The sequence below is a fragment of the Dermacentor albipictus genome, chromosome 4 (assembly GCF_038994185.2).
Source record: "Dermacentor albipictus isolate Rhodes 1998 colony chromosome 4, USDA_Dalb.pri_finalv2, whole genome shotgun sequence".
Lineage (NCBI taxonomy): Eukaryota > Metazoa > Arthropoda > Arachnida > Ixodida > Ixodidae > Dermacentor > Dermacentor albipictus.
In genome coordinates, this window is record NC_091824.1 from 83,655,761 (window position 1) to 83,671,298 (window position 15,538).

Sequence of the window (15,538 nt, forward strand, 5' to 3'; positions counted from 1 at the left end):
TTCCGTCACTAATATGAAAATAGATTCACGGTACAGTGTAGTCAAAACGTTAGCAAGTTTCTGTCATTACACTTCAGGTTATGAAGCGCCGTGTAATAAAAGCATAAATGGAGCATTGAGCAAACCAGAGGTTTATTTGCATATCCAGGGCTCATTGGAGGGTGCGAATGATGGCAGCTTAGCTGGAAAAGTCTGGCTCCCTCAGTTACATGTAAACGGTATTACGTAATCGACGACATAACATGTAGTGTTAACACGAGAATGTTAAGGGCTCCGTGTCACAGAAAATGCGGCGTCGGCGTCGGCGTCGGCAACGTTATCGGCATGATAAAAAATGGCTGTGGCTTAGGTAAGGTTAAGCCCAGGATGCGAAGCATACTAGCCTTTATTTTAGTTGTTGAACCACTGTTTAGCCTGGTGAACTGCTGTTGCTTGGCTATATTTGGTTCGGCTAGACGAAGAAACAACTCATGCGTTACTCTGCTTCGCCTTCAAGAGTGGAACGTGACAGCGTTCCCGTCGACCCGCCAAGGGGTGTAAGACAATGAGCTACGGCGCAGCGACAACGCGCCCCGCATTGGACGCGGTGGGCGTCGAGCAACGCAGCGTTCGGCGCGGCAACGAAATGTGCGCCTGAGCAAGCGACGCATGCCTGAGCCTTAGAAACAGCTCGTTTCTAAGGCAACATCGCATTCACTAGAGGCGCTTTTGTACCGCTTTGAAGCATCGTACTCGTGGCTCAGTGGTAGCGTCTCCGTCTCACACTCCGGAGACCCTGGTTCGATTCCCACCCAGCCCATCTTGCAAGAGTTGAGCCAAAGCCACCTAGAAAATCAGTCTCTGTAGCACGCCGCAACCTTCGCTTCTCATTCCAACGAGCAGCTCTGTCTCCAGGAGGCATGTCACCTCCTGAGTGTCTAGCAGAGGCAAGCGCAGCTGCTTATATACCGCCGCGACGCCGCGAGCGACAGCGCGAGTCGGAGCCCCGTTTCTCCTCTGTCGTGACGTCGCGGTGACACGTGGTATTGAAGGCGACACCGCCGCGCCTGAGGAGCTGGGTTGAGCTCTCGTATTATGCTTCGCATAAAATAATCCCGAACCACGCGGGCTTTCCGCGTAACACATAGGCGTTACTGAACTTTCTCAAAGTAATTCGTAATTCAGAAAACTCCAGAAAGTCCGACTTACACACATCCTCTAGACATGATAGCGTCGGACTTTTTTATTTATTTATTTATTTATCAATACTGTAAGCCTTGAGAGGCTCATACAGGAGTGGACATACAAACAGTACATGCGCTTTGTTATACAGGGGGTTTGCAGCAAACTCAAACAAAAAAGCAATGGTTACAATCGGCGCGCCAGGTCAGCAATAAGTAAATACAAGGAAACGAAAACAACCTATACAGTGCGTACGCCGTGTAAAGTGTAAGAAGCAGTTAATACAGGAAAAAATGCATTTGGGTGTGCCGTGCAATGTACAAACAGTGTCAAGTGTAATGTATATTATCAGACGTGCGCAAGAACCAAGCGCAGTGAAGTACGAAAGAGCAAAATACTAAAAAACAAAATTCTGTTACGCGTAGCATAATTCTGGTAACTCAAACACAAACCCATCTTCCAGCTGCCGTAAGAGGTCTGACTCAACATGCTAAGACAGACCTCAAACCTATGCCCCTTCTGTAATTCTCAGACTATAGCGTCAATTTTGTACCGTCTCTCCTTGTACTTTTGTGGAAATGCGTCGAAATTATATAGATTATTATATAAATTATATAAATTATATAGATTGAAACGGAGTTCGAAGACAATTGTTCCTGCACTGGCAATAGTCCCAACGTCAATTCCAAGTGGACGCGTCTGGGACACAATCCGGCTTCAGTGTGGGAATAGAAACACGCGAATTTAGGAATTAAAAGAAAGATAATAAGCAATGTTCAGCGAAATGGGATAAGCGAAACTGCTGCCCAAAGTCGCTAATATTGCATTGCAAAAAAAAGGGGGGGTGGGGCAATCTCCCACACAGGGCCTCCAAAATTTCCGCCCTTCCTGTATTAAGCAAGTAGCTTATGCTATGCCAAGCAGCCCGGATTTTATCAGTTATTTTTCTTAAATTTATACATTCTGCGAATGCCTTTTTCCAACGAAACCAGCGTTAAAGAGCATGTTCCCTCATTTGAATTAACCCATCGCATGCGAGATGGTATGAGCTTTATAAGCATTTATTTACATTTATTAGCTTCCCATGTACTGTTGCTTAAAGAGACAAAAAGGACACGAAACGTTTAGTTACAAGCACAAGCGAAAGGAAGTGGCGTGCAGAACAAGAATGCTAATGACATTAAGTGGCTTTCCCATGCGCTCGAGTTGGATAAATTTTATTCAGGCTGGCCACACTGTATAGCAGTCTTGCGGACCGATAAAACCAAACAGAAGAAAGACAAATACCAGGAAATCAAACGTCCTTCTTCATGTTTACGCAGGATTCCGATAATATTCTTCAAGTCATTATCGCATTTGCTCGTTATTAAATGGCGAGTTAAATTAGTGAGTTTCTTTATGCGGAAATTTATTGTGACCACCATCAGCGAAACAAGAGCGTCGCACGCGGCGCTAATCTACATTTAAATGAACGATTTCTTGAACCCTTGCCGCGAAAGAATAAAGTAACTTCTCCAAATTATCTCGACTAATGCGCTTTACCCGCCTTTGTGGTCACGCCTTCAAGCTTTCCGGATTACAGTGGCGGTGAAGACGCATGTTATAGGTGACAATCAATCTTACGTAAGCCTTCGTATGTCTCAAATATCTGCGCCTAAATTCGTCGCAGCATTTTGTTGTTGCTTTTGTGGTCCCTTTTGAGGGACTGGATAATGCTAAGATAGCTAGAAGTATAAAAAAAAACGAGGAAGAACAAAGCAAGAGGCACAAAACCTCAAAACGAGTACGCGTTTGAGCTGCTTGGCTATCTGAAGTGGTCTCGAATGGCTAACCAAGATTGCTAAACGAAGTGGCAGTAATTTCGGTGTCCATGTACTTTCGCTAATAGGAAAGCACTCGTTGGACTCCTTTTTCTCATCTTGCTCTAGCTGGTAGAAGCTATAGAACACTCTTTCCTTGTATAAATCTAATAAATTATGACCAACTAGTTTATTTCTGAAAGCAGACGTTTAGGTGGGCGGTCATCGTACTACAACTTGTAAAGATAACTTGAGCACTTTAGCCTTTGCAAATCGGTTTTACTTCCGTTTGATGTCCACAGATACAGTGGGGAAAAAAAAATTGGAGTTTTACGTGCCAAAACCACGATCTCACTATAAGACATGCCGTAGTGGGGGAATCCGGAAATGTGCACCACCTGGGGCTCTTTAATGTACACCTAAATCTAAGCACACAGGTGTCTTTGCATTTCGCCCCCATCGAAATGCGGCATCCATGGCCGGGGTTAGATCCCACGATCTCGAGCCTAGCAGCCCAACACCATAGCCACTAAGCAACCACGGCGGGTCGTGTGGAGGAACAGGGTCAGTATACAGTTATTACTCTTTGTATTACATGTAGGTGACCAATATATTAGATATTTTACGCAATACAGGTTATCGACTGCCTAAAGTAAACTAAGCATTCGTCATTGTCGCCGCTTTTGATCGTTTGCTATAGATGCGCAGATAGAACACATTCATTAGTTTGATCAAGCACGAACATTGCTTAATTACTGTTGCAATTTTAAAAATTATAATCCTGCTGTGAAAGCCACGGTGATAAGAAATATTGCGCGTTTGTCTGAGAACGTGTCATAATAGAAAGAAGTTGAGAACTTCATCTAAGTACGGCTGTGTTTATTTCTAAAGGAAAAGTGCCAATAACAACTCTGCCATTCTAGTTTATTGGCTAAGATAATTTTTAAAAATTATCACTTATGAATGAAGAGCAGAGTGGTTTGCATGAAAACTTGTTTTGTAGAGTCATGTTGTACAGGAGCTATGAGTCGTCTCATAGGTGGTATCTTCTTGAATAGCTGCACGTATCAAAGCAGGCTTTGTAAATAAGCATTGTAAGAGGTATATTTAATGATTCGTAGCACAAAAAGTGTATGCATTTGTTTGTTTACTTTTGCAGCGGCAAACTATTTCTTCCCAAACTCAGGTATTACGTAGCAGGGAGGCACCTAATAAGGCACGTACAGAAAAAAGTGAATGACCCGCCATGAAAGTTTAGTGGCTATGGCGTTAGTCAATTCCCGACAACTGTATTTGAATGGGTACGAAATGCAACAATGCTCGTGTGCTTAGATTGAGGTGCACGTTAAAGAATCCCAAGTCATCAAAATTATTGCAGAGCTCTCGAGTGCTGCGTGCCTGACCCACTGTACAGTTCGGCGACGTTAAATCCCATATATTAATTTCAATTTTAGCATTTGTAAATATTTTATTACGACTGGCACTAAACTACCATTCATTATAACTGACATGCAAATGTATCGAGTGGGAGATGTTATATTACAGTATTATGTGCACTAAGCTGAGGGTTTCATAAAATGCGTCCGAGCAAACTTTACACGAGGTCGATGATGGCTGCTGGTAAACTGAGAACGAAGCCCCTATAACCGCGTAGTAGGCGTATACAGCTGGCTTCGGTATGCCCATAACGACATAAACCAGAGGCTTGGAAGGCACGCAGAGCACCCAACACCGACATCTACACACGAGACGCGAGCGTCCGGACGTTTCTTGTGTGGCGTTGGTCGATACGAGCGGATGACGCGGGAGGGAGAGAAGGGGGGGGGGAGCATTTGGCGCCGGCAGCTGCAAGACGTACAATCTTCCGCTTTTCGCCGTATTCTCGTTCCACTTCCTGCTTGCGCTTTTCCTTCATCGTGCGGTGCTTATTCCATCGCCTTAACAGTTAACATTCACGTACGTCTTCTTCGGTCGCCCATATATACGACCCGTTACTATTTATTTGAAATGCAGTTCTCTCCTCTGCTCTTTATCCTTCCAAAGCTCACCTCTTTCAGGTGCCGTCAGTCTCTCTCTTTCCCTCACGCTGTCGGTGTCTGGCCATTGTCGGTCTCTCTTTTGCCTGTCGCCAATCCATGGGCGCGCGAACCCTTTCCGTCCTCTGTCAGTTGTTCCTGAAAGAAGCAGCGGAATGTCTTTGCTATAGAACACGCCATCGATAGTCCAGTCATCGATCGGCGAAAATATCAAATTACGGGCCTCTGAAGACACGTGCACAATCATTCGCTCGTAACAGGGAAAGTACAAGAAGGTAAACTAAACGGAAAATTAGTTTGCCAGCTCGCAGTGGAGCTCTATATCAGCAGGTCCAACAGTCACGTGTCGGCCCCTGTATTTTGTTTTTATCTAAGGCGAGTGCGGTATTTGCCTGCCCCTTTTCAGACACTGCAATGTTATTGAACGTGAAAACTAGGTGTTCATCTACTCAGCCTTCTGGCAAGCTGTCTGTCGGTCAATAGATGTGAAGAGCAACTTGCGCTCTACATGATTGCTCTTCCGTCTGCAGCTTTCGTTAGGACGTGAATTTAAAACGTTAACTCGGTTAACATGTTTACCCGGGAATTGAGCATATGGAGCAGAGAAAACTGTGGAAACATTGAAAGTTTAGCCAGTCGGTGTGAATTCAGGGCGACTAAACTGCGCGAAGAAATGTGAAGACGGGGAAGAAAGAACAAAACAAGGGTCTCGTTTTCAACTGAAATGTTACTGTTTGCTTGCTTGGTTGAACCACAATGAAGAAGAAGTAATAAAAAGAGAATTATGGCACACAGGCCTAGTTTTTAAATTTGCTTTTAGATGTGGTTGCTACTATGCAGCGCCGATATTGGTTAGCGTAAGCGTTCGTTGACGGGTGATGTGGGAAAAAAAGTTTTGTGTGAGATTTGCGTGAGTGAGCGGGGGGTTAGATAGTGATAGAGTCACCGCGCACCGCACTTTATCGCGTCACCCCTCGGGGGAGGGGGGGCAGGGGAGCATTGGACTTTTTTACTGTAATATTTTCGGAAAGAGGCTAGAAATATTCCCGATACGGAAAAGTGGCTGTAATTTGCTAAGAAGGACATTGTCTTTCAAAAATTACGAGTCCAGCGCTTTCTCTACTCCCCTGACGCGAGGAGTGACGCGATAAACTGCAGTACGCAGTGATCCTATCTCAACCCCAACTCGCTCAGGAAGATCCAACTTTTTGTAGTTTAATCGCAACGCTAAACTTCGCGATCGGTGTAAATAGGGAGCTTTAATGCAAGTCTTAGCTTAGGATTGTGGTAGCCTTTGTAAGAGTACTTGCCGCCACCGCATTTGGGCAGTGATGCTTTTCAAAAACTTATTTGACGTGGGCCCCAAAATTCTGAGGCCACGTGGGCCTAAGCCTCCAAAGACATTTACCATATGGGAGTGCAGTACACGACACGTTTACCTTATTGTTCAATAGCTTAGTAAGCACAGTTCTTATTAATGCACACTTAGATAAACACCGCTTATACTACCTACAAGTTGAGGGAAAGTACAGTGAATAATTCACTTCACATCCTTCACGTGAGGTAAAATAAATTTGATGCGTTAAATAAGCAACAACAATTTTGAGGACGCTTAAGCTTCGCCTTTAAAAGTGGAATGCGATAACATTCAAAGATCACTGAGTGCTTCTCACGCTTCCCAGCAACTGCAGCTTATCTAACCGTAATGTTTACCAGGAAACGTTGGTGGAGAGCACTATGCATGAAGGCGAGTTTCTGGCAGGAACGTGGTCTCTTGCGTGGGCTGCGGATGCGCGGAGGCGAGCGCCATCTGGATGGTGTTCTTGCGAGGAACCGGGCACGCCGCTCTATTAATGGTAGAAACGCTGGGCAAAGGGTGTGTGTTTGAATTTCCGAGTAAGAGATTCATGTTTTCTCGCATATTCAAATTGCAATCCGACGGTGTCATGTCTGTGGGTTGTGGGTGTGTCGTACGTTACGACTTTTCTCACGCATATTACATTGAGGAGTTCAATTATTTCAGTAACGTCTCCGCGCTACACGGAGAGCCTGCGTGTTTTGGCATGCGCGGTTCGGAATGATTTTTCGCTCACAAGACGGTCAACGCCGACGCCGGATACCGACACCGGATTTTCTGTGACACGGAGTGCTTAGCTCTATGGCGTTCTAAATAAACATGAATACTGAAAGCATATGCAGGTTCCCTGGGTGCATTGCTATTAAGGAAATTTAAAGAAATTTATTAAATCGCGTGCAACCATGATTACACGTGAGAGGGCAACGAAAAAGAATCTGCCTCAACTACTAGCGAGAATGAGGTCCAAAATGGCGACACACCGAATTTAGTGACAAATAACTGTGAAAATTGTGCTACTATTAGCCACCTAAATCAGCGCTTTCAAGCAGGCTCCCTATTTGTATATGCTACGCAAGGTGACACGCCCCTTTGAGTGAGACTGCCATTCATATAACTTTTTCAATGCATAAGAATTATGCCAAATGACCAAATGAGGGTTCCAAAAATGGCCGACGGCGCAAACAGTAAAAACACGCACAAAACTGCTCGGATTGAGGTCAAAATTCTCAGGGAGATTCCTGTAAACAAAGTAAATTTGGTAAATTTCCGTTTGGGTGCGAAATACTCCAGGGCCTCCGAGATGCTGGACAAGCAACCTTCTCCGACGTCACGGCGGCTTCACGTTTCTGGTTGACTAAAGTTGTGCCTAGTGCATGCGTCATCGCACAAGTCACATTGCAGCCATATGGCTGACTAAAGGTGTGGCCTAGTGGGTGCATCATAGGGCACGTGAAGGCGCAGCCAATGCGAAAGAGTTGGTGCCGCGTCATGAGTGTATCAAAAAAAAAATTCAATGGCATTTCGGAATGAATGTGAAAGCACTGCGAGATCTTTCCGATGACGCCCCGGCCTCGTTCGCGCACTTGGGTGGACGTCCAAAGGAGCCGGGTGCATCTACAACCTCAGAAGTCGAAGATTCGTCCATCAGAGCGCATGATAGAACTCGCCGGAATCACCGCACCGACTGGCAGCACCGCGACGCACGGCGCTATATATAGACCAGCCCCACAGTTGCCGCTTCTTGGGAACTGCAGCTTCTGCAACCGTAATATTTACCGGGAAACGCTTGCGACGAACGCAATGCGCCAAGGCGAGCTTTCTGGTTCTTTCTTTTTCTCTCCCCGCACGACCGGCTCCGCTGCTGCCGGGGACGATGATAATGATGGTGATTTATTGGCATCCCCTTCGGAACGGAGTGGTGAGAATTAGTCACCTAGTCTGCTTGAGTTACTCAACTATACTATATTTGCTTTTTAATCTAGCACTTTTGTCTACATCTACTTAATCGTTTTTCTCTTCCTCAAATCTTCTCGACCTTGTACTGCTGCCTATGCCTGTAAATGATGCGGTCGCATGAATATCTTCCCTGGTTTTATTTTTTTCAGCAATAATATAAATGTCCCTCGGTTACCTCGACTGCTGACCGGTTGGTGCTTCCGTCCACTTTAAATCCAAGCGCTTCTAGAAGGTGTACGTGACCTACGGTCTCCCTGGGTGAATCCCTTCGCGTTCCATCAGGATGTGCTGAATCGTCTCCGCATTTTTTGCTGCACCATACGCATGTCACGTCTAGTTGCGAACATTTGCTCCGGTATGTTTTTCTCCTCAGGAAACTGGCTCGAGCCTCCAATAGCAACTGGCTGATGACGCGCACGCCGTCTCCTTTTTCCTTTATGTTATCGTACAGATTTTCCCTTCGGATTTCTTTCTTGTCATCCTCGTATATCTCTATAGTCCATCTTGTTTCAATTTTTCTATCCAATTCACTGTCTCTGTTTCTCTCGCGTTCTTTGTGATGACTCCTTGTTGTCTATTTACACTTTAGATTACCCTGTACTTGGCTGCAACTTTCTTGACGTCTTCCTCCGTTCTGTGTCCATGTTTTTCAGGTACAGACACTTGCGTGCTTTAACCGCCCATATATTTTAATCCATATTCCCAAGTCCTTATTCAAAGCAAATTTTGCTCTGCGCTTTTGTGACCCTCAAACGAGGCCCAACCCATGCCACCTTGCACTGCCTCATTTGTTGTTTTCCCGTGGGCTCCCAAAGCAAACCAGCTTACCGATCTTTGGATAACTTTCAACTTCGACAAGATTCCGACTTTACGTACACAATGACATTTGCGAACGGTATAGTGCTGGCACCATTACTCCTTTCCAGATTCCACGCACCACCTCATATTTACTGTGGCCCCAAAGTGCTCCGTGTTTCGTTATTGTTGCATTCCGCTTCGAGGAGGTGAGCGGATGCCCGGAGGTGAGCGCCACCTGGTGGTGCTTCAAGGAACAACTCCTCTCTAAGTTGTGGAAGGGCACGTGGCTTCGCCTGCAGTTCCACCAATAGAAGCATCACGCTGGTCTCCGTGACCAAGTGACTTTTACAGCGAAGCTGTATATCGCAAGCCGATTCGTCCGTCCGTCGCCTGTACGCCGAAAACTCATCCGGCGCAACCCCAGGCGCATGCGCAAAAAAAAAATATACAACGAGAGGTGCGCGATTGGCTGCGCCGGTAGTGGCGTCGTCGCTCTCAGTCGCAGACGAGCGCGCGCGCAGCAGTTTCTCTCAGGCTTTGAATTGGGCAGGCCACGCGTCATACGTGTTTCTGAGGAGCACCACTTCCGATCAGCAACACCGCGAGCAGAATCGGGAACGAGCTCATCTACGCCCTGCCGATGCTGTAGCCTGGTCACAAGAACAGGCTCGTCCAGCCGATCGGAAGCAGTAACTGCATACCGAGGATCCGGCAGCCTACCAAGCCGTCGTTTAACGAACCGTCGCGATTAACCCTGTGATAAACACCAGGGGTTACACGTTTTAGCTTCGCTGGTTAACCATCTGTACGAAGCGCTTAGGCGGTGATTTTTTGTACCATCTCCGGCGACACCGCCGGATTTTCCGCTTCATGAGTCATATGATGATTTCGCATTAAAATCAGTGTTGTCACAGTGAGCGGCGCTGAGCGATCCTTCGAGTTATGAACTCGTGGGCAAGCGAGCGCTTTGGGACGCTTGGAGCGTTTCGATTTGGTCATACCGAGTCGCGGTTGGAACGCAGGAGAGAGCTTGCGTGGACAAGGAACGCGCGAAAAAAAATTTCACCAAAGGCACAATAATGCTTTCGTATTCCCACACGTAAGCAGTCTTAAAGTGCCTCTTCCGAATTTGCTTTTCTCTCCTACTTTGTTCAGAAGTAACTGCGCTCAGCAACAATGGAATACGCGCTAACGCGGAGTCGCGTGGAGTTCGATGGGAGTCAATTATACGCAGGCACTGATAATACGCGGTATATTGTAAAGCCTCCGGTCTTACTCTGGTTAGCCTAACATTCCTTTATGTATATCTAATTGGTGCTGTAGGTAACTAAAATAAATATGTTCATGAAAAATAATCCGCTCATGCTCCCTTCATATCGTTTAAGCTAACATCTCTGAACCCAAGTGAATATTCACCTAGGTTGGGACTTTTACACGCTATATTTTACACGCACGCTAGTCCTTATTTTAATTATCTGACACGCGTAGTGTCCTAATGTACAGGGGTGGATCAACACTTTCTACAATGCCCTTACACCCTATAAACGTTTAAGAATGTGGGTTATAGATCAAGTTGCACCGTTAACGACACTTAACGGTGTAAATCGGTTCACAGTGAAACGCTGAATTTTCCACATTCGCTTCTTGCACGATAATCGCACCGTCAATGCTATACATTACTGTGGGCTTCCGAGTGAAGTTAAACTTCCTTTTTGCCGCAAGGCGTGTGACCAACCCATACGTAAAGTGGTTCCTTTCTAGGACAGCGTTAGACGTCGCAGTGCAGTTTTCACAAGTTCAGAATGAAAAGAAATGATGAATTGGACATTACTGGAACTTTTTTTTTATTGAGATGAAAAATAAAAGAAATACACGTAGTCACCTTATAATGGTGACGGCTACTCCTTTTCTCATAGCGCAAACAACAATAAAAAAGCAGTGTAAAAAAATGAAAAGAGACCGTTTTGTGCTCGTGACCGCGTCATAGGGTCAGAAATCCACAGCACACAGTCCTATACACCGATGAACATAACAATATATAAGTCAAATGCAAGTTTCACCTCAATGAGTTTGTAATCAAAGTCACAAACACACATAAACGGCCGTGATGTAGACTGAGATGAGCATATAAACAGATGAGGAATTACCCAGAGTTAAAATAATGCACGCAGAGAATACAAAAAAAGAACAACACGTAATATATAAGGACTAATAATTACAAATAATAGAAGCAAGTTATAGTAACTGTATCGTTTGTGGTGTCGACAGAGTAACAGCCTGGACCAGTTCTCAGCAAACGAAGACACCCCAGCATTTATTCGTGCTCGTTTTATACCCAGTACAGGAAAGGGCGCACAAGTGGCGAGCATGCGCCGAAGATGCTACACGCAGGCACGTATCATTTCGGCTTATCTATCCGATACATCTTCCTTTCTTGGAAGGAAAATAAACAATTTTAACGTTTTAACGAATAAATGAGTTCAAAAGAATACACAGCACCATCACCGATTAAAGTTTGCGTACGCAGTTCAGAAGGTTTAGAGCTCACGGAATTTGCACGAAATTGTCGTCATATCGCAAACGCTGTGGTTGTCTTCTTTCGTGCTGGGATCTTCTTGGTTCTCGTGTCGGTGGCGTAATGGCGGAAGCACTTTCGTTGTTTGATTGGACCTGGCACGGGGACCCGTTCTCGTGGCTGTCGTCTGGTATGTCGTCATCACTAGGCGCAATGCTGAAAGGCTCAGCCGTAGCCATGAGATGTTGTCGGTTGCGTCGCAAGACGACGCCGTCTTCGGTGGCGACCTGGTACGACCTTGGTTGGGCAGTTGCATTAAGAATCTTTGCTTTCGGCGACCACGAGTCTCCTCGTACTCTGACGACCTGGCCTTTTTGTAGCGGTGCCAGACTGCGTCTTGGGGTTCGGTACTGTTCATGTTTCTTTACCGACTGTCTGTGAGCTTCGTTGAAGTCTGGGAGAGTTGTGCGAAGTCGTCTGCCCTGAAGCAACTCTCCAGGTGACTGACCGTCTTCTAGCGGACTGCTCCTGTAAGCGAGTAATCCAAGCCACAAATCATCGTTCATCTCCGACGTCTTTTTTAAAATTCGCTTTACTATTTGAACGCCTTTTTCTGCGAGGCCATTCGAGCGAGGAAACCGCGGGCTGGACGTAATGTGTTTAAAATCGTACTTCTTGGCAAACAGTGAAAACTCATGACTCGCAAACTGCGGACCATTGTCTGTGCACACTTCAATAGGTATTCCATACCGTGCAAACACTGCGCTGAGCTTTTGCACAACTGTGGCCGTCGTAGTATCGCTTAGAAGTTCCACCTCCGGAAAGTTGGATAACGCGTCAAAAACACACAGGTACGATTTTCCGGCCCACTGAAAAATATCAACACCTACTCGGTACCATGCATGTTCAGGCACTGGGCGGTCCATGAGCGGTTCACTTTGCTGCCGATATGCATACTTCTGACAGACTGCACACCTCTTGATGTGTGCTTCAATGTCAGCATTGAGACCAGGCCAAAACAGCAGCTTACGTGCTCGTGATTTGCATTTATTTATTCCCAAGTGGCCTTCGTGAATTCTTCGAAGTAGCTCAGGGCGCATGCTTGACGGCATCACCACCTTGCATCCCTTAAGCAACACACCGCTCAAGACAACCAATTCACTTCCGAAGGATTTTAGTATCCCAGGGACTGGACGACTGCTTTCCAAGCAATGAATGACTTGACTCAAGTAGTCGTCCTTGCTAGTTTCTTCTGCCAAGCGCTTCAATGTTTCCTCGCTGACAAGTGATGACAAAACGCTTACCGCGTGAACTTCCACGTCATCGTCGATGTTTGCTTCTGGGCTTTCGATGGACGCTCGAGACAGCATGTCAGCGACCACCAAGCGTTTACCTGGAACAAATTGGAGTTTGTAGTGGTATCTAAGCAAGCGAAGAAAAAATCGCTGCAGTCTGGGCGGCATTTCTCCAATCGGCTTCTCCGAGATAGCTATTAAGGGTCGATGGTCTGTCTCGAGGACAACGTTACGTCCGTACGTAAAATGGTGAAACTTTTCGCACCCGAAGACAACAGCCATAGCCTCTTTTTCTATCTGGGAATATCTACGTTGCGCTTCGGTTAAGACGCGTGAGGCATAAGCGATGCACAGTAAAATAATTTACACCCTTGATGGTGAGAATTGCGAATCATAACACCCTTGAAGGGTGTTTTCATTCAAGAAACATCCCATCATCATGACTTTTTGCGAAGCATAGGGAAGTTCTAGGTGCCATAACACCCTTTTACCCACCGAAAGGGTGCACTGACTAAGAATATTGGGGGTGGGTGCAAGGGTGTTTTTGTTTGTTTTTATCACATTCACAAACATACAGTTGCACGAAGAGACGGCGTGTCCCACGGCATTAAAAACCAGTGGCGGATCCAGAAATGTGCCCTCCCCTACCCCAACCGCTTCCCCCCGAGACATGTCGGGCTTTCAGTGCCGACAAAACTCCTGAAGAGAGTCCCCCTCCGTTTCACTGTCTGTTTTGATAAGCCCTTTTTAAATATGTCCTGCGAAAAACCTGTTGCTGAAGCACTACTATCTACTATGTCACAGTGTTCCAGGTGGCACACAGTTCTTAAATGTCGTCACGCACAAATTCCGAGGAATCCAAAAGCGCGCACCTACCTTTTCTAGTATTGAGTATTTAACCAAAAGAAAAATGTTCAAAATGTTTTCAGCACGGCAGAACTAGTGGAGCTCTTGCTTTTGGGACGCCAGGAATCTAGAAAAATAAATAGGCCACGTGACAGCATGCAGCTGGACGCGCCACAATTGCTCTAAAGCAGTGCGGTCGTCTAGGTTTCTTTCAAGCATGACAAAACGGGCAGAAAAGGGTGCGACGAACCATACGCGGACAAAAGATACGCCGATTCGAGAAGCTTTGCCCCCACCTGACCTTCTTTCGCCGAATCAATAACCCCAATTCGTTCTGCTTCTCTCAAGTTTATAAACAAGGTAGGTTCGTTGGCAAACTTGAGCCTTCTCACCCACCACAATGCTTTGCTCAAGCAGCATCTGCGGAAAGAGCCGTGCAAAACGCTCATGGCTTCGCGTCTGCGTCAATTTACGATGCTGGCTGTACAAAAAGAAACTGTTAAGTTTGTAGTTGTATAGTAAGGGAAAGTTCTACTGGCTTACAAACAGCTGCCTGAACGGAGTGCTCAAAAAGAAAGGGAGAATAATCTAAGAAAGTACAGAGAACCAACGTACAACTTGCGATGCATAAAGTATTTACAACACCGACTAACAGCGGTATTTACTCAAATATTTCCCCTCCCAAACTGGAGACAGTATTATTGCATGCATGAATAGGATATTAAGCCAATCATTGCAGATATAACGAGATTCCAGAAATTGGAGGAGCATTTGCAGACCCATCTTTGTTACGGAACAGTGGTGAGCCATTTTTCAAGTGTGCGCGCTACTGTCCACCTTCCAAGTACGTTCGCGATGTCTTGGCATATGCAGACCCGTCTCGCGAGACTCGCCCGTCTCCCCTCGCTAGACGGGTAGGACAGATGCACATGCTGAATACGGGAAAGAAATACTTTGCAGAATGAAATTGAATTTTGTCAAAACACCAGAGCTCTGGATTGCAGGTTACAGCGTGCACAGGGGCGTTCTGCCAGATTTTAAAACGAAGCTTTCTATGCCTCCTCCCTCACTCTTTCCAATTCTGCTGCTGCTGCTGCTGCTGCTGTCACTGGCTTGCCAGCCGCGTCGGTGGGTGGTTTGAGGGCGTGCATAATGAACATGAGAGGGACGCGGGGAAGGCGTGTGCGAGTCCTTTTAGCGAGAACTTCGTGGGCATCGCTGCAATACTTCTTGGACCTCTTTGGCCGTCACAATGCCCACTGAAACACCCTGGCCATCGACACAATGCCCTCTGGAAGACTAATTACGCGTTAGCCCCCTTCTGCCCACCCCAACCCACCGCAAAAGTAGTGCAGAAGGTGCAGCACTTACTTTTTTGTACTCACATGCAACAGCGCAGAGGAGAGACAGTATGATACTAAGGGGAGACAAGAGAATGCTTAAAGCCAACACCCAGACGAGATGTCATCACAGTTCCCACACTTTACCAAGAAATTGTTGTTGTCATTCAATAGCCTTTACCACAGCTGCACCCTCGCCGAGCAAAGGGGTTCGGCGATGGTATAGGCACAGCTATTGAATAGGAACAATACTAAATTGCTCTGCTCGTGGTAGTTTGAGGGCGAGAGTAGTTGGGTTGAAAATGACTTGTCTACCGCATGCACAAAATACCTCGATTGTGAATATATCTTCCTCATTACCCGTCAAACTGCTATTATAAGCAACTGCAGTAAGACAAAGACCGACATCAGATTGTAAGCGACAACTCACGGGGC

At 46.1% G+C, this 15,538-nt stretch overlaps 1 protein-coding gene and 1 long non-coding RNA gene across 2 annotated transcripts in view; one reads left to right on the forward strand and one right to left on the reverse strand.

The window, feature by feature from the left end:
• The window catches only part of LOC135901180 (uncharacterized), a 472,757-nt gene that overhangs the window by 180,900 nt on the left and 276,319 nt on the right, over nucleotides 1-15,538 (reverse strand). Inside the window, exon 3 of the long non-coding RNA XR_010564031.1 lies at nucleotides 5,009-5,134. This is a non-coding gene — a long non-coding RNA (uncharacterized lncRNA). The remainder of the gene's footprint in view (nucleotides 1-5,008; nucleotides 5,135-15,538) is intronic.
• Nucleotides 1-15,538, forward strand: part of LOC135901178 (uncharacterized) — a 273,193-nt gene that overhangs the window by 6,532 nt on the left and 251,123 nt on the right. The window lies entirely within an intron of this gene.